Genomic DNA, 20,140 nt, shown 5'->3' on the forward strand with positions numbered 1-20,140 from the left:
CTTGCTCCTCCCTGCACTTGTGATCCATTTACACCCTGCAACACGAGACTTCATTTTCTTGAATCTTTTTGTTCTAGCTCACATACCTTTAAATGTTAGTCATACTCATAAAATTATCTAATCTTTTCTCAAATCCTACTCTATCCTGTCTCAGCAGCCCCCTGTGCTGATAAATGCCACAGGTTGGCTAGGATGGTTGGGCTGAAGAGAAGGGGTTGATTTGCATCTCTTTTTCTCTTGTGTATTTACGTTTTTTTATCTTTTAGTTGGAGCCCTGGTGGCACAGCGCTTAAGAGCTCAGCTTTAACCAAAAGGTCAGCAGTTCAGCTGCTCCTTGGAAACCGTGTGGGGCAGTTCTACTCTGTCCTATAGGGTCACTATGAGTTGGAGTCGACTTGATGGCAACGGGTTTGGTTTTTTGGTTTATCTTCCAATTGCAGTAAATGTCACCTGTTCTTACTGTTTTTTGTTTTTTTTTTTAATCTCTTGGAAGTCTCCTTTTATCTTGGTTAATTGAGCTTATTTGAGAATTTTGTTGTCTCCAACATTAGCTGAGAAACAGGCTTTGAGAGGAAGTGAACAAACTAAAGTGCAACAAGGGTGTGGTGGAGAACTGTGACAGTCATCTAGAAGAGCCTATCTTGGGGTATGTTCAGTGTACTGTACTCTTGATGGCTGCTTCACCATATATGGGTCATGCTGCATACCATGTCCATATGAGATCCTGATCGTAAGTCAAAGGCTCCGAGAGCTAGGCAATAAATAGAAAAATCCTGGTGATATTTGATTAATCCAGTGTTTTCCAAACTCATTTGACTTTGAAACTCTATTTCTTGGGACCCTTATTAACTTATTGTAGAACCAATATTTGAGAAATTCTACCTAGACAATTTAAGCAATTTAATTTTTCTGTCAGTAATTTAGTCATTACTCACTCCTCTGAACTTTTGTAATATTTATGCCTAGAGGCAAAGAGTCAGTATTCAATACGGGAAAGAGCACAGTACTTGGGGGTCAGATAATCTTGGTTCTAGCTTAGGCCAAAGGATGTAACAACTCTCAGTCCAGTTTCTGAAACTGTGACACTAGGATAGTAAAACGATAAAGCAAAAGGTTTTGGGGAAAAGTAAAGCATTAGACAAATGCTATTATATTCTACTTTTTTTTTTTTTTTTGACAATTAGAATAGGTTGTATTGAATTATTTTACTTTATATAATTTTCTGTTATTAATTGGGGTAGAGTTACAGCAGGAAAAAAAAGCCCTCAAATTTCTATGCCTTGACGTCATAAAAGTCTATTCCTCTCACAGGCAATATTCATTTCAGAATTTGTTTGGGTAACTCTCTTGAGTGTCTCCTCTAAGCAGTACCTCAGAGACCCAGGCCTGTTCTATCCTGTGGCTCCAGCACACTGTGGCTTCAAGGTCACCCTGGCTTTATCCAGCCAGAAGGCAGCAGGGGAAGTGGCAGTTCATGGAGGACCTTGAGATCAAGCCTGGAAGCTATATACACCACTTCTGTTAACTTTTCATTGGTCAGAACTAGTCAGGTGACCACCCTCTCCAAAGGGCTTTGAAAATGTGGTATTTCTATGTCCCAGGAGGAAATGAAATAGTTGGACAAACACATAGCATTGTCCCAGGCACAAGGCTTCTATTCCCAGCTAGTCCATAAACCCCTCCATTCCTAACATTTGAGCCCCAGCTCCCAATAATAATAAATGTTAATGTTACTAGTGAAGCAATTTAAGTACATTTGTTTTTCTCCCTGAATTATTTACAATTACCTCAATCAGTTGACATTTGGGACAAAGGGCTTCCAAGTCATTGTGCACAATTACAGAGAAAACACAGGGAAGATACTCTCATGGAAATGAGGGAGAGAGAACCCACATAAATACATCTAAACACCAACTACACACTCTGCCAAATACTCAAAACCAACTGCAGCTGTGCTGAAGGGAACATAAATCTGTAGAGAGTGAGAAAGGCAATAAAGGAATGAGATGAGCTGGCTGTCTGAATTAATTGGAGCCAGGCGGAGATCATGTGGGAAGGCTAAACCTTATACAATATTTTTCAGTAGCATATTGTCTTAGTTATCTAGTGCTGCTATAACAGAAATACCATAAATCGGTGGCTTTAACAAACAGAAATTTATTTTCTCACAGTTTAGGCGGCAAGAAGTCTGAATTCAGGGTGCTGGCTCTAAGGGAAGTCTTTCTCTCTGTGTGCTCTGGAGAAAGGCCTTTTTCTCTGAGTTTCTGCTCCTGGGCGATCTTCATGTGGCTTGGCATCTCTCTTCCCCCATCTCTGCTTGCTTCCTTGTCCTAATCTGCTCTTTTTATATTTGGTGAGAGACTGACTCAAAACACACCATGCACTGATCCTGCCTCATTAAATAACAAAGACAGCTCATTCTCAAATGGGATTATAACCATAGGCATAGTGGTTAGGACTTACAACACATGTTTATGGGGTACACAACTCAGTCCATACACATATAATCTTCTTAATTATAAAATGTACAACATTTAGAAAACTCAGAAAACACAAAACATAAAAATATTATCCGTAATCCAGATATCTATCCATACTCCAAACACCTTGTCTTTGCTGAGATGATAATTTACTTTTTAGGTATATGTCCTTCCAATTTTTTTTTTTAAATTATCGGTTTTCCCTCCAAGATATCATACTATACATGTTTTGTGGCCCATTTTTTTAAAACTCCCCAATGTAGTCCGAATGTTTTCCAATAATCAGAACATGGCTCTTGACCGGCTACATAGTCAGCCATGGTTAGCTATAGGTTGGACATGGTTGGACATTATTTTTCACTATTAAAAAAATGGTGTGTTGAACATCTCTAGAACATATCTCTGATTATTTTATACTCCAAAATATTATAATAAGGACTAAAATTTGCTGACTTTTGTGATGTGCTTACCCTGAAGTAAATTCTTTATGTGGAGTCCCTGAATGTCAAAAAAGGTTAAGTACTCAGCTACTACATGAGAAGTTGTGCTGGTCTGAGTCCACCCAGAGGCATCTTGGAAGAAAGGTCTGCTAATCTACTTCTAAAAAGTCAGCCATTGACAATCCTATGGAGCACAGTTCTATTTTGACACACATGGGGTCGCCATAAGTTGTAACCGATACCACAGCAACTGGGAAGTAGGAAGCTCTTTATGTGCAATATCTTATTTAATCCTAAGAACAACTCTATTATACCAATACTATTATTATCATATTAATTTTATAGGTGAGGAAATAGTGACTTAGAAAGGTTAAAGAATTTACTCAACACACAGCCATAAATGGAAGCTTCAAAACTGGGATTTGAACCTAGGCTAGCTGACTTCACAGTCCATGCTTCACTCACTATGAGAATGCTGTGCCCCTGGAGTCCATTTAAATTCTCACTAGCAGATTAACTTCACGTGGAAATTTGACAGAGTAATGGATGAGGCTTGAGAAGGGGCATGTATAATCAGGAGTAATGGTTTACATGATGGCTTAGAGAAGAGAGAGGGTAAAGTTTTATGAGGGATAGTAAGTTTTACCAGGTCTAAGCAGAAAATATGAGCTAGTATGTCCAGGGAGGTAAAGTAGTTTCAAAAGAAGATCTCCAAGCCAAAGTTCAGGGGTTTTAAAAAATTATTTAAAGAGACAATGGGAGTGCCTGTTCAGTTGTAGGAAGGGGAGACATGTCAAAACAATGCTTGATAAAGATGTACTTTGACTCATTCTTTGATTTAGGAAACTGGCCTTTGGCTTATGGAATGAGATAAGATCCAAGTTTCAGAGGCCCTTTTGGAGACCTTTTTGTGGTAAGTTTCTTCCTCTCTGACGGTGTTCTTTCTACTGAAACACAACTTCCTTCACAACTGTAGAATTTGAAGGGTGTCTGAAAGGCATGACCTTGGATATCTCTTCCATTTCCAGTCTCCATGCATAGCCACTTCTCTGAGTGCATTCCAAACCCCAGATGCAAGCAGGGCAGGAGAGAGTGCTGACAAGAGACAAGATTGTTGACCAGAGAAACATGAGGGCAGAGCAGAGCTTGTGGTTACGAGTACAAGCTCTGCCCTCAGGCTACCTGGGTTCACATATTGGCCCCACCACTTACTAGCATTGATGCGTTTGAACTGTGGTGCTGGCAAAGAATACTGAGTATACCATAAACTGCAGAAAGAATGAACAAGCCTGTCTTAGAAGAAATAAAACTGGAACGTTCCTTAGAAGAGGAAAAAATGGTGAAAATTCATCTTGCTTACTCTGGACACAACACCAGGAAAGGCCAATCTCAAGAAAACGGCATCATGTTTCGTAAAGTGGAGGGTCAGCGGAAGTGAGGGAAACCCTCCATGAGATGGATTGACAGAGAGACACAACAACGGGCTCAAATATAGCAAAGATCATGAAGATGGCATAGGACAGGATCAGGCAACATTTTGTTTCGTTATACGTAAGGTCACCATGGGTCAGATGCAACTTGATGGCAACTAACAACTTACTAGCCATATGATCTTGTGCAAATTACTTATCCTGTGTCTCAGTTTCTTCAAGTGGAAAATGGGATTATAATAATACTTCTTAAGTTCATTGTAAAGATTAAATAAGTTAAAAAAAAAAAAGTGGAACCCATAGAAGAGTGCCTATTGTATGTATGTGCTATTATTATCTCCACAAGATAAAGGACAATACCTTGAGAATTTTTCAGACGACCCTCTAATCCCAGCTCTTTGAACATGGTGGCTCTTCAATAGATGTGTATGGATTCAAACTGAGGGTCTAACTCTTCTGAAGTCAGGAATTCTTGTCCATCTCTTTACTAAATACCCTAAACCTCAGAGTATGTAGTCGCTTGAAGACTGCTCCTCACACTTTCCTTTGTCCTTCTAAACTTTCTGGACAGCTACCACGAGGCCCAAGGCCAACACTACCACTTTGTGAACAACACAGGGGACTCTCAAACCAAGATTTCTTTCCGTCACCTTTTTTGAGTGTACCCTAGTGCCCTCCTTCTTTTGTTATTGACTAGTTATGGATCTCTGTCTACATACACAGGCACACAATTTTTCTCCTTCTCCACTCCCTGTCCTGTTACCCTGGTGGTGATGGAAGCTGAATGGGGGCTGAGGTATTTCTTTCTCTTTGTTTCCCCCTTTAGTCATAAATGATCAGATACAGTTAGCCATACTAGAGAGCTAGTATCACCCATCTTTAGAGTCTTAAAAGTACTGAGAAGCCGTCTACAGAAACCACTCTACAATCTCCATCTACTATCTCAAACATCTATAACTGAAATGGGTTTCACTAGATATTAGCACTCAAAATAATCAATGTAATTACTTTTGAGTCAATTAATTGATAATACTAAAATAAAAATGATAATTTAAAAATTCACAATAGTTCTGCTACACGATGGGTTAAATGGAGCTTAAAGGGAGGTCTGGGAACTAACTCCTATGGGCAACACTGTTTCTTTGGGAAAATACACTCCAAATTCCAAACAACCATTTACTCACTAACTTTTAGAATATGACCGATTAGTAAGTCGAAGACTCACTAAAAATACCAAATATTTTTACATACTTTTATCAATGCTTTAAAAGCACATTCTTTGGTTTTATCTTGATAGATTGAAACAAATTGATGAAGGGAAAAGCTGTCTTCTTTCATAGTCCATTTCTAGACTTTTCTAAAAGAGCTGCTTTCCTGACCTTTGAAGCACAATTAAAAGAGAGAGTGTGGATTTTCAGCAAAGAATGGGCCTGGCTATTTTATTTAGCTTAATGTGTGCAAGATCAATTATTTGGAGACAGTAGACAAACAAAATCATTCATATCGCTGGCAGGTTTGCACAAATGATTCCACAAGGGTAAATCACTTTCAGGTTACATAGGACAGACACACACAGTATATGTGAGAATGTTTGGAAAATATTTTCAACTTGTTTTTTTCAAAGGCACACACTATGTGTAGAATCAACTAGAATCTGTTTCTTTAATCCTTTCTTTATTACCCACAAAATAATGATGGGTTCTTACTTACATGGTGATATGACATTTATATGCTTTCAAGTTCCCTTTCCTTTTTGAGCCTTTTTGAAAGGACATGATATTTTTTCTTTACCATTTGAAGCCAGGTCTGCTGTGAAGTTTTACACAGAAGAATGAGAGTCGTGGAAATGCGTTCATGGTAAATGGTCTATTTGAAACTCATGTTAAATGAAATGCACAAATGAGATAGAAAAATTGCAGCCCTCATAACGGAAAAAGCCCAGAAGTGTTCAGAAGACCTGAGTTTTGGCCCCAACTCCTGAGCTGAGTGGTTTTGAACAGGCCACTCACTCAGAGCCTCGGTTTATCTGTACAATGAGGGGGTTGCCGTCTATGACTTGAGTCTTCTTTCCAGAACTATGTTTTATTTCTGTGGTAGGTAATAATGTAAAGATTTTGGGGATGCATTTTTTTTCCTTCCAAAAATCTTTCCACTCACATCACTTCTGTGGGGAGCAGAGAGAGGTTGCCAATATTGCAGCAACTTTTTTTTTCAGCTCACATCAACTTAAAAATGTGCTTTTACTAATAGCAAGTTAGAGATCTGCGGATAACAATTGACTTTTTCTACAATTCCATTCTCTCTGAATCTCTAGAAAAGCTTTTAAGAGGCAGGCACAATGGCTTTGGCTGGGAACGCTGCTCTGTGTGTCAGGGACTAACAAGGGAAATCCCCATGTGCTGGACCCTCACAGCTCCAGAAACTGGACGTTTATGAAAGCTGAAGTACCGCTGGGGTGAGCCAAGAAGCCACTTGTGATTCCAGCCAATTGTCCCCAGTCCAGACCATTCAGAGTGAAGGGCGGTCTCCTGCCTCCAGCTGCCCAAATCCAGGAGGCGCAGCACCTGCTCAGGAAAGTCACAGCGCAGAAGGAAACGACTGCTGAGAGGTCATGCTTTCTCCTTCCCGTTGGCAAAACTGCACTTTTCTTAGGTTTTAATACTCTTTCTCTGGATTGCGAAGTTTTGATTATTTGAGGATAGCTTTTTTTTTTTTCATACATTTATTTTCTCCCACTTTAAAGCTGCTTAACTTTTAAAACTCATGCATTTTCCTTATGATCTTGGGGGTGGGATGGGGTGAGGGATGGGGAAGCGTGGGCGGGGAGGGCGAAGGATGGAAGATAAGGGTTGGGTAGGGTAGGAGGAGAAGGGGGAAGTTGAATGAATGAACAAATGACCAGAAAAAGAACAAGTGAACAAACAGAGCAGCAGGCAAATAAACAAGCAAAACAAAATATTTATTGAATGCCTACTACTTGTTAGGGGCTGTGGAACACCAGGCACATAGCAGTGAACAACGCAGCAAGGCCCCTGACCTCAGGGAAGATACAGTCCAGGGAGGGAAGATATTAAACAAATAATTAAACAAATATGTACTTTAATCATTGTAACTGTGACACAAATCCAGTGAAGAAATACAACGGACACTGACCTAGTCCAGGGGGTGAGGAGGGTGGTGGCTCAAGAAAACTTGAGTGTATTTACACCATTTTCCAAATAGAAATAGAAAAATAAATTATATTGCAAGATGGTATGTTTTTTCCACATGAAACCCAAGCACACATCCTACTCTGACCCGCCTTCCACCCCCACACAGGCAGCTCCCGCCCAGTCTGAGGATCAGCCTGTGTGTTCTGTGGTTCTCACTCCATCCTGAGAACTACAGCCATGCTCCTCCTCCCATCTCCCAGGCCCACCCTGCAGCGCCATCTAGAGTCTGACTGGCACATTCCCATAGCCAGAGAGTACAATGATATTTCAAAATCTGGGACATTTGCTAATTTTTAAAAACCGAATAAATAAGTAAATGATTGAATGAAAGAACAAGTGAACAGACGAAGCAGCAAATACACAAAAAAGCTAAAACTTTTACTCACTGTCATTGGCACTCAGAGTGAATTAAAAAGACTACACGTTTTCTAGGAAGAATGGGCTTTCTCTAGGCGCTTCCCAAGGTTTGTTCTGCAAAGCTGCCAGGGAGAATTCTAGACAAAGAATTGGAAGTAGTAAGTCTCACAGCGACATCCAAAGTGTTCTTAATCCAAATCTGAGAGCTAGAAGGTCCCAAGTGGATGTCTACAGTTAAATCAAATTTGCCTTGTTGTTGTTAATAACTATCTGGCAATTTATTGAACAGTCTCTGTTACAGAAATACTTATGGCATCAAGACAGAACCAAATGGTGTGATTTATGGGGTGGTCTGACTTTGTAAAGGTTATGGAAATGAAAAAATACATGGGGTTTGTCATTTTAGAATCAACTTGGGGCAAGATATCCAGTTCTGTGTTACCACATTTCAATTAGCCTGATAAGAATATCTAACTACAGTTACATTTTTAAAGTATTATCACATGTATAAAGACAAAGATAGAACTTATCTTTCTCCCTTGCACTAAATAATCGCCTTTCTCTCCCAAAGACTTGCCCCAAAGCAAAAACAAACATTCAGGTAAGGAAAACTCACATTTATCCCTTCATTCATTCACTTCATTTAGCCAACCTTTATTGAGCACCTACAGTGTTAATGTACAGATGAAGGAAGATTCTGCCCCCAAGGTGCTTATAGTCTACTTGCGGTAAAGAAGCGGCAAACACCAAGAAAGTGGTTATGGAAATAAACCATTGCCGACGAGTTGATTCCTACTCACAGGTTATGGCAATCTCATTGACGTTGAGTCCATTCTGAGTAAAACTGCCCCATATGATTTCCAAGGAGTGGCTGGTGGATTCGAACTGCTGACCTTTTGGTTAGCAGCCACAGTCTTAACCACTGTACCACCAGGGCTCCGGGTTGTGGCAATAGAGTGTGATAAATGCTATTTAGAAATAAAGAGAAGCATAGTGTGTGGAGAGCACTGATGAGGAACTCCTAACCAAGTTGGAGGGACCAGAGAAGTCTTCTAAATTAAAGTGCTATGTATTTAAGTACCAGTTGCTTGGAAGGCTAAGTTAAACAAAAAGATATTTATAAACACTTACAGAAAAGTTGGGAACCCTGGTGGCACGGTGGTTAAAGTGATCAGCTGTTAAATGGAATTTCAGCAGTTCAAACCCACTACTAGCTGCTCCCCAAGAGGAAGATGTGAGAGCCTGCTTCCGTGAAGACTATCACCTAGGAAACCCTATGGGGCAATTCTACTCTGTCCTGCAGGGTCGCTATGAGTCGGAATCACCTGGAAGACAGTGGGTTTGTTTATTCTTTCTTTCTTTTAAGCAGAAAAGCTGACCTGCACTGGTGGTTCAGTGGTAGAATTCTCTCCTTCCAATAAATGTGTATTTCAATCATCCACAGTTCAGTGAGAGTTGCTTTATCAGTATGCTTTCTTAAAAGTCTTCAATGATTTTTAATTTTTCTAAATGCAATGCTTCTATCTATTTTTATTTTGCACACTTCGACCCAATTCTTGTATCTCCAAATTTGTTCCTTCCTACCTTCAACATAAACTGCCTTTGCTCTTCAGTTTCATGCAGTTTACTGTTCCGCTAGCACCATGTGCATTCCTACGTGCAAACAATAACTGTTTTGTTTTCCCACACCTAGATGCATTCTCCACCACGTGTCTGTCAGTTTGCCATACTGTGGTAGCTTGTGTGTTGATGTGATGCTGGAAATTATCCCACCAGTATTTCAAACAACAGCAGGGTCACCCATGGTGGACAGGTTTCAGCAGAGGTTCCAGACTAAGACAGACTAGGAAAAAGGACTTGGCAGTCTACTTTTGAAAAAATTGCCAAGTGAAAACCTTATGAATAGCAGTGGAACATTGTCTGATAATAGTGCAGGGAGACGAGCCCCTCAGGTTGGAAGACACTCGAAATATGACTGGGGAAGAGCTGCCTCCCCGAAGTAGTGTTGACCTTAATGACGTGGATGGAGTAAAGCTTTTGGGACCTTCATTTGCTGATGTGGCACAACTCAAAAAGAGGACTAACAGCTGCAAATATCCATTAATAATTGGAAGGTGAAATGTATGAAGTATGAATCTAGGAAGACTGAAGTCATCGAAAATGAAATGGACCACATAACGATTGGCACCTTAGGCATGAGTGAGCTGAAATGGACTGATATTGGCCATTTTGAATCAGAAAATCACATGACCTGCTATGCTGGGAATGACAAATTGAAGAGCAATGGCGTCATATTCAGCATCAAAAAGAGCATTTCAAGATCAATGCTGAAGTATAACGCTGTCAGTGATAGGATAATATTCATATGCCTACGAGGAAGACGAGTTAATATGGCTACTATTCAAAGTCACTCACCAACTAATGCCAAAGATAAGGAAATTGAAGATTTTTACCAAATTCTGCAGCCTGAAATTGATTAAATATGCAATCAGGATGCATTGATAATTACCGGTGATTGGAATGTGAAAGTCGGAAACGAAGAAGGATTGGTAGTCGGAAAATACAGCACTGGTGACAGAAACAATGCCAGAGATCGAATGATAGAATTTTGCAAAACCAATGACTTCTTCATTGCAAATACCTTTTTTCAACAACATAAATGGTTGACTATATACGTAGACCTCGCCAGATGGAAAACACAGGAATCAAATCGACAATGGAAAAGTATCATCAGTCAGAACAAGGCCAGGGGCCAACTGTGGAACAGACCATCAATTGCTCATACGCAAGTTCAAGTTGAAGTTGAAGAAAATTAAAACAAGTCCATGAGAGCTGAAATACAGCCTGGAGTATATCCAATCTAATTTGGAGACCACCTCAAGAATAGATTTGAGGCATTGAACTCTAATGATCAAAGACCAGATGAGTTGTGGGATAACATCATACATGAAGAAAGCAAGGGGTCATTAAAAAGACAGAAAAGAAAAAAAAGACCAAAATGATGTCAGAAGAGACTTTGAAACTTGCTCTTGAACATAGAGTAGCCAAAGTGAATGGAAGAAATGATGTAATAAAAGAGCTGAGCAGAATACTTCAAAGGGCAGCTTGAGAAGACAAAGTAAAGTATTATAATGAAATATTTAAAGACCTGGAGTTAGAAAACCAAAAGGGAAAAACATGCTTGGCATTTTTCAAGCTGAAAGAACTGAAGAAAAAATTTAAGCCTTGAGTTGCAATTTTGGAGGATTTTATGGGCAAAATATTGAATGACGCAGGAAGCATCAAAAGAAAACGGAAGGAAAACATGGAATCACTGTACCATAAAGAACTAGTCAACTTCAGCCATTTCAGGAGGTAGCATATAATCAAGAACTGATGGTACTGAAGGAAGAAGTCCAAGCTACTCTGAAGGCATTGGTGAAAAACAAGGCTCCAGGAATTGATGAAATAGCAATTGAGATATTCCAACAAATGGATGCAATACTGGAGGTGCTCACTCATCTATGCCAAGAAATTTGGAAGACAGCTACCTGGCATATTTGTGCCCATTCCAAAGAGAAAGGTGATCCAACAGAATGCAGTAATTATCAAATGATATCATTAATATCACATGCAAGTAAAATTTTGCTGAAGATAATTCAAAAAGAACTGCAGCAGTACATTGACAGGGAACTGCCAGAAATCCAAGCTGGATTCAAAAGAGGACATAGAATAAGGGATATCATTGTTGATGTCAGATGGATCTTGATTGAAGGCAGAGAATACCAGAAAGATGTTTACTTGTGTTTTATTGACTATGCAAAGACATTCAACTGTGTGAATCATAACAAATTATGGATAACATTGAGAAGAATGGGAATTCCAGAACACTTAATTGTGCTTACCTGGAATCTTTACATAGACTAAGAGGCAGTCATTGGAACAGAACCAAGGGATACCATGTGACTTAAAATCAGGAAAGGTGTGAGTCGGGGTTGTACTCTTTCACCGAATTTATTCAATCTGCTGAGCAAATAATCCGAGAAGCTGGACTCGATGAAGAAGAATGGGGCATCAGGATGGGAAGAAGACTAATTAATAACCTGTGATATGCAGACAGCACAACCTTGCTTGCTCAAAGTGAAGAGGGCTCAGAGCCCTTACTGATGAAGATCAAAGACCATAGCCTTCAGTATGGGTTACACCTCAACATAAAGAAAACAAAAATTCTCACAACTGGACCAATAAGCAACATAATGATAAAGAAAATATTGAAGTTGTCAAGGATTTCATTATACTTGGCTCTATAGTCAATGACCATGGAAGCAGAAGTCAGGGAATGAAAATGTATTGCATTGGGTAAATCTGCTGCAAAGGACCTGTTTAAAGTGTCGATAAGCAAAGATGTCACTTTGAGGACTAAGGTGCACCTGACCCAAGCCACGGTATTTTAGATTGCCTCATATGCATTTTTTTTTTCATATGCATGTGAAATCTGAACAATGAATAAGGAGGACCGAAGAAGAATTGATGCCTTTGAATCATGGTGCTGGTGAAGAATATTGAAAATACCTGGACTACCAGAAGAATGAGCAGGCTGTCTCGGAAGATGTACAGCCAGAGTGTACCTTGAAAGCAAGGATGATGAAACTTCATCTTACATACCTTGGACATGTTATCAGTAGAGACCAGTCCTTGGAGAAGGACATCACGCTTGGTAATGTAGAGGATCAGTGAAAAAGAAGAATAAGACCCTCAATGAGATGGACTGACACAGTGGCTGCAACAATGGGCTCAAACATAACAATGACTGTGAGGATGGTGCAGGACTAGACAGTATTTCACTCTGTTGGACATAGGGTCGCTATGAGTTGGAACTGATTGGATGGCATCTAACAACAACAACAGATATGATGCACTTTCCTCTTCCACTCCTTCCTAGCTCTCCCCAGATCTATGGGGAAAAAACAGTCTAGTTGCCAAGGAGTCCACTCTGACTCAAGGCCCCCTCATGTGTGTCAGAGTAGAACTTTACTCCAAAGGGATTTCAATAACTGATTTTTCTGAAGTACCTCACCAGGCATTTCTTCTGGCTTATCTCTGGGTGGACTTGCAAGTCCAAACTTTTGTCAGCAGTGAAGTGCATTAATCATTCGCACCATCCAGGGAGTCATAAGATTTGTAGAAAAGCTCCTCATTTTTCAAGGACCTCTTTGCTTTCTCTGACTACTGCATGTTCTCTCTCTTCTTATTTGAAACCCATATAAGCTCAACAGTCTATGGCATGTTGTCATTGGATGCCACCGAGTCAATTCCGACTCATACCAACCCTACATGACAGAGTAGAGCGGTCCCATAGGGTTTTCCAGGCTGTAATTTTTATGGGAGCAGGTCACAAGGTCTTTTCTCCTGCAGAGCTGCTGGTGGGTTCTAACTGCTGACCTTTTGGTTCGCAGCCGAGCACTTAACCATTGTTCCACCAGGGCTCCTTATGTCACCTTAATGAATCTTAATTTCATAGCCCTCTTACATCTTTCACTTTTATGTTCGTCGGTTATCTCTCTCCAACTAGATCCTAAACTCCTAAAGGTTATGTTTCATGTCTTATTCTTTATCTATATAAAAGACCCATTCGGCTGACACAGAGATTCCGAATAAGGCAGGAGAGGGAGGTAAGAACAGAAGGAAAATTAGGTCCAAATCACGGAAATACATGAATGCCACCAGGTTAACGATTAATTTTAGCGTTTAAGTAGAAATAAGAGCATGTTCCACTCTGTCAGTCCCAGGAAAGGCAAGCCTTTCCAAAAACACCCTCTTCTCCATAGGTATCGTACCATTATTAACCCAATGACTATTGATCATTCATTATTTTATAAAAATGTATGGAGAAGAAATAAATCTTAGGAAATACCTTCTCCGGCTTTCAGCATTTTGATTTCCATATTCCACAGAGTTTTCTGAAAGTGGTCATGTATAGTGAGTCAGTAACTAAATATCCTGCACTTGATTCCTCCTGTCTCTGGTATTGGAAAAAACCGAGTCGACTGGGCTCCCTGAAATTTCAAAGGAGCTGTGTTCCACCTGGGGCTCCAAAGGGGTTCAAACCCCTGCTGAGAATTTGCATTTCTACCCTAGATGGTACTGAATTGAATATACATTTTTAACAAGATCCCTAGGTGATTCTCATGTATAATTTTCTGGGAACTTGCTAAAAATGCAAATTCTCAGCAGGACGCTTGTCAGAAATAAAAATTCTCGGGAGGTATTAGAACTGGAAGGAACTAGTTCGAAGCCCTGGTTCCACTCAGGGTTTGCACATGGCTAAAATAGCTGGGGATTCTGCTCTGGACTGAAATGGGCAGTGCAGTCATCCAGGGGCATTTAGAAGAAATGCTAAAAAGATAAATATAATTAAGTATTGCACTTTAAAATCTTTTAACAAGTTCTTCTCTAGAAAGACAAAACCTTCATTAAGGATTTAACGAAAAACAACTTTTAAAAACCTCAGAAGCAAATGATCTTGGTAAAAATCCTCTTTTATGTGGCGTAATATGATAGGCCATTTTGGAGTTGCATCTTTGGCTACAAAGGACCTAAATGAGCAAAAAATAAAGGAATGTGTTTAGCAATTATCTGGTGTTTGCATTCAGACATTTAGGCTGAAAGAGTAATGTTTCATTTGTTCCTCTCAAATGTGGGACTTCTCTGCCTGGACTAGCTTAATAGCCATGTTAGGAAGTAGATGGATTAAAAAGCTCTGTAATTCTTGATTCCCCATGATCAGGACTAAACAGGTGTCAAACTATCGGTCCACACGAGGGTGTAATGTAATGTCCAAATCACAGTTTCAAAGTCAGACAGATTTGGGGTTGAATCTCAGATCGTCTACCCAGTGAGTGACTTTATGCAGATTGCTTCACCTTTCTAAGGCTACATCTTAATGTCATTTAGAGAATTAAATGGAATGATACGCATAAAGCCTAGCAGAGGGTCTAGCGTATAGTAAAACCAAACCAGTTGCCATCTAGTCAACTCTTGACTCGTGGTGACCCTATGTGTGTCAGAGTAGAACTGTACTCCTTTTCCAGAATAGATGGCCAGGTCTTTCTTCAGAGGCATCTCTGGGAGAACTCAAACTTCTAACCTTTCAGTTAGTAGTCAAGCGAGTTAACTGTTTGCACTACCCAGGAATTCCTAGTGTATGTTCTTACTATTGATTGTTCCACTTTATCCCTCAGGTAGTACAATCTCCGTTTTAGTGGCTCACAAAATTATAAGAACAAAAATTACTTCCTTTGACAGGGCTCTTCACTCTGCAGTGAGGCTCCCAGAGCCCTGCTTAGGTAGAGTTGTACTTCGAGAGCCAGACAGGAAGCTGAAAAACCTATTTGCAAATTATCTGCCTATAGTTTCAATCTTCTGTCAAAAATGTGACTGTAGTTACCATGTGCCAGACACTGTCCTGAGCTTTACATTCATTCGGCTCACTCAGGTACAGACAGCAACCAAACCGTCTTACCGTCCACAAACAGCCATAGGCACAGGGTCCTGAATATTGTTCAGTGAACTTCAGTTCACATTTAAACATATCCCAGTCCTTCCAGAGTTCACAGAGTGGCGATTTAGGGGAGACTCTCCTAATCCATTCAACCTGTTTTAAATTGAATTGTGTCTCCCCAAAGTATATGTTGAAATCCTAACTCTTGTTCCCTGCTTGGAAATAGGGGATTCTTAGTTATGTTAATAGAAAGTAGGGGTGAATCCTAAACATAATCACTTCCGAGTTATAAAAAGTCAATTAGATGCAGAGACTCATGGACACAGGGGAGGACAGATATCATGTGAGAATCATATACAAGCCAAGGAAGCAAAGAACACCCTGGGCTACTGACAAAGAAGCAATTGTCATGGCCAAGACCTTGATTTGGACTTTAGCTTCCAGAGCTGTGAGGAAATAAACTTCTGTTCTTTAAAGCCACCCACTTGTAGTATTTGTGTTACTAGGAAATTAAGGTAGGCCCCTGTGCTCTCTCCTCAAGAGAGGAGCATAAGTCATGGGCTCCAGAGAAACACTACCTGACCATCCCTTTGAGTCTTAGAAAGCCCCCTGTCTGGGTCTTCTTCAGATGGCCTCTAGCATGGCTCAACTATCATGCTCAGGCAAGACCAAATCCACTGCCGGGTGAACATGGTGGAAATGGGCTTCAGGTGCCAATTATAAAGAGGGGAACCCTCTAGAATGCAATCATACCTTTTTCATCAAGAAAATTAGACTCCAGTTAGCATTTCTCCTTTACCTCATTACAGGCGGTCCCTGGGTTATGAACGAGATTTGTTCCTAAGTGTGTCTTTAAGTCAAATTTGTAGGTAAGCCAGAACAGGTGCATACGGTTCTTATTTAGCCTTACTTTTGTGCAAGAAAAGGCTTGAAGACTTTTCTGTGATTTAAAAGCTGCACGTGCAGCAAGTGAAGGTGAGTGTGATGAATTCTTTGAGAGGAGGGGTTGGTTCAATCATTTCAAAGTGAGGGCGAATTTATATACTATTAAAAGGCAAGTACGAGTTGTACCTGTGTTGGATGTTCATAACCTGGGGACTTACTGTATTCTTAAAAAGTAGATAATTCTTTCCCAGCCTTGAGTTATAGTTTCAAAGTTTCCCTTCTCAAACCTTAACTCCATAGTGAGTAGTTGCCTGGAAAGGGAGGGCAGGTGGGCTGAGGGGCCTATCTACAGAAAATAGCACCTTTAGCAATTAGCTTTAAATTGCTGACGGATCTCTCACAGCTGGTGATGGAAACTGCGATGGTCAATAGAAACTTCTCATTAGCACTCCTCCGCAAACTGCACCCAGGGCATGCCCTTTACCTGTCACACCTTAGTTACGCCTCTGGTGGTCGTGTTGGTGAAGAAAATCCATCCTGCCTCACTTGTTTTCCTGTCATTTTTTTTTAAAAATCTTCCTTGGTACAATGACGCTTTATTTTGTATATGAAGGGGAAAAATCAGATTAAGTATACCTTGAGAATAAGAAAACTCTGGTGGCGTAGTGGTTAAGAGCTATGACTGCTAACCAAAAGGTTGGTGGTTCAAATCTGCCAGCTGCTCCTTGGAAACCCTGTGGGGTAGTTCTAGTCTGTCCTCTCAGGTCGACTGAGTCAGAATCGACGCAACGGCAATGGGTTTGATGTTTTGGTTTCTGAGAATAAGGAGGAACAACACTTATAGTCCAGGACCTCTGCCGCTTGAACACTGCTGGGAATATTAATCATGAGGGCTTATTTTCCCAAGAATATCAGAGCACATCTGGAAATTAAATAAAAATAATAGTGTTCAAATCAACCGATGTTTTCCAGAAAATTCCTCAAGACAATTAGTAAGATGCTTCCCATCGAGGCACAGATTCTGTTTTGCCTAAACAAGCCTTAAAAAAATGAGTATCAAAATTCACCATCAGTAGTTTGGTTTGTATTAACTGCCCTCTCGTGAGGGGCTCCACACACAGAACTGGAATCTACTTTCTTTGTATTTGTTTTATCTGATTTGTTTTTGTCCATACTGAATGAATGAATGGCTATTTCTAAGTGGTCTGTTGACACTACATAATTCTGACAGCCCAAGTTACTCTGAGCCCCAAGGAAGGATGCTATTTGCTGTGGGAGGCAAGGCTGTGGAGACCATATCTCTTCTGAGAAATACTCTGATTAGGTGACTCTGGCCAAAGAGCCAAGGTCAAAATTAATTCTGGATTAGGCCCTCCCATGACAAGAGGGAGGCATTCATTTGGAGAAGATCTTCTTTGTTAGCAAGACGGTTGTTAGACATGCAAAGAAAGAGAAAGGAAGTGACTTCAATCTTTTCCTTATCTGTAGAAAGCAATGATTACTCCCCATGGTTTGGTACAGCCAGCTTGTCAGAAATCATGGAGTTGGGCCAAATCTAGGCAAGATTAGGGAAAAAGCCAAGTCTAGACTTCATAGCTCTCCCCCTCCACATCCCCATCCTCTTCTCTTGCTGTTTCTCTCCACCCCCCAGCCCCTGCAGGTACCCAGGAACCTAGTGAGTTGCTAAATGCTCTGGAACCCCCAATCCTCTTTGAGCAACCCAATCTGGCCTATACAGTTCTGCTTGCTGTACATTGGTTCCCAAAGTGTGAACCTCCAGCTTGGGGGAGCCTTGGAATTATTGCCAGGGTCTCTAAGATTTATATACTTATTTTCTTCTTAATATACCACCAAGTAAATATGCCATGTGAACAACATATGTAGATTACTCAGTGGTTATCCTTTGCATTCCTTTCCACATTTAACTCTCATCACTTTCCCTCTCCTCTCACTTTAGCTGTCCTAATCTACTCATTTCCTAGAAGGAAACCTGTTCTCTAACCTCAGGACCTTTGCACATGCTGTTCTAGTTTCCTCAAAATACTCCCACTTATACCAAGTTCTGGCCAACTGCCACTTATGTTTTCATTTTGGCTGAATTGCCATATCTCTGGTGAAGTCTTTTCTGACCTCCCTGCCAGCATTGAATTGGATACCCTTCTTGCATGACCCCACAGAACTGTGTGCTCACTTCCCTTATATTACTAAACAGACCCTTTGGTGACCATCTCTTGGCCACTGTGCCCACTAGACTAGAGAAAGAGTTGCTTCGTGTTCTTTCTCATATTCTCAGCAACACACTCAGTTGGTATCACAAAATACATTTTCACACATTATAATAATGCATCAAAACTTTTTGTCTTTTAGAATTTTCTTAATCAATAGGTATGAAACTATGATATTGGGAGACCTCATTTTATTTATTTTTTTGCTTTGAAAAAGTGTTATGGATTGTATTATGTCCCCCCAAAATATGTGTTGTATTCCTGGCTCTTGTGCCTGTCTGTGGATGTGATCCTGTTTGAAAACAGGGGTTTTCTTTTGTTACGTGAATAAGGTCATACTAGTATAGGGTGGATCCAAACCTAATTACTTCTGAGCTATAAAAAGACCAGAATAGACACAGAGGCACACATACTGAGGAAGACAGATGCCACGTGAGGCTCATCTACAAGCCAAGGTAACAAGGAATGCTGAGGGCTGCCAGCAAGGAAGGAAACAACACCAATGAGATCCTGATTTGGACTTTTGGCTTCCAGAACTGTAAGAAAATTAATTTCTGTTCTTTAAAGCGACCCGCTTGTTATATTTGTGTTGCAGGAGCACTAGGTAACTAAGACAAAAAATGTCCTCATCCTCAGAAAGCTGGGAAACCATTACTCTAATCCAGACATTCTGCAGAGGTAGCCCAAAGGCCAAATCCAGCCAGAAGATGGGTCAGTTTGGCCAGGCAGGTGCTCCAGAGGTCTCCGGATGTGGGCACCTTTTCCTGGGAGTGTGGGCTCTGTTGGCACCACAGTCTCCCCGCTCCCTAATGTCTTATACTCACTCCTTTCCTCATTAGTGTTACCTGCCTGACCCTTGAGGTATTGGTTCCTTAAAAACATTCCACCCAGATTCTTCATCAAAATTTACTCTCCTGGGTGGGGGGGGGGGGGGGGTGAGAATGGCTGCACAGCCTAAAGACTCTAATCAATGTCACTAAATTGTATATGAGTAACTTATTGAATCGGTGTATGTTTTACCATGTATATTTTCAACAACAAAAATAAATTACTTAAAAAAAATTTATCCTCCTGTTATGTTGTTGTTGTTGTTAGGTGCCGTGAAGTTGGTTCTGACTCATAGCGACCCTGTGTACAACAGAACAAAACACTGCCCAGTCCTGTGCCATCCTTACAATCGTTGTTATGCTTGAGCTCATTGTTGCAGCCACTGTGTCAATCCACCTCATTGTGGGTCTTCTTTTCCGTTGACCCTGTACTCTGCCAAGCATAATGTCCTTCTTCAGGGACTGATCCCTTCTGACAACATGTCCAAAGTATGTAAGACGCAGCAGCCTCGTCATCCTTGCTTCTAAGGAGCGTTCTGGCCATACTTCTTCTAAGGCAGATTTGTTTATTCTTTTGGCAGTCCATGGTATATTCAATATTCTTCGCTAACACCACAACTCAAAGGCGTCAACTCTTCTTCGGTCCTGTTATACGCCTTCCAAATTTGTTAACTGAATTCTAAGCAAAGGTTTAACAAGCTGTGTCTTTTCAGAAAATTCATATTTTATCTAGAACCTGGAAGGGGTGGTTTATTTGGGGAGTATTTTAGCAGAGGACTTTTGCCTGTAATCCTTCGAAACAAA

Source organism: Loxodonta africana, chromosome 4 (assembly GCF_030014295.1).
Source record: "Loxodonta africana isolate mLoxAfr1 chromosome 4, mLoxAfr1.hap2, whole genome shotgun sequence".
Taxonomy (NCBI): domain Eukaryota; kingdom Metazoa; phylum Chordata; class Mammalia; order Proboscidea; family Elephantidae; genus Loxodonta; species Loxodonta africana.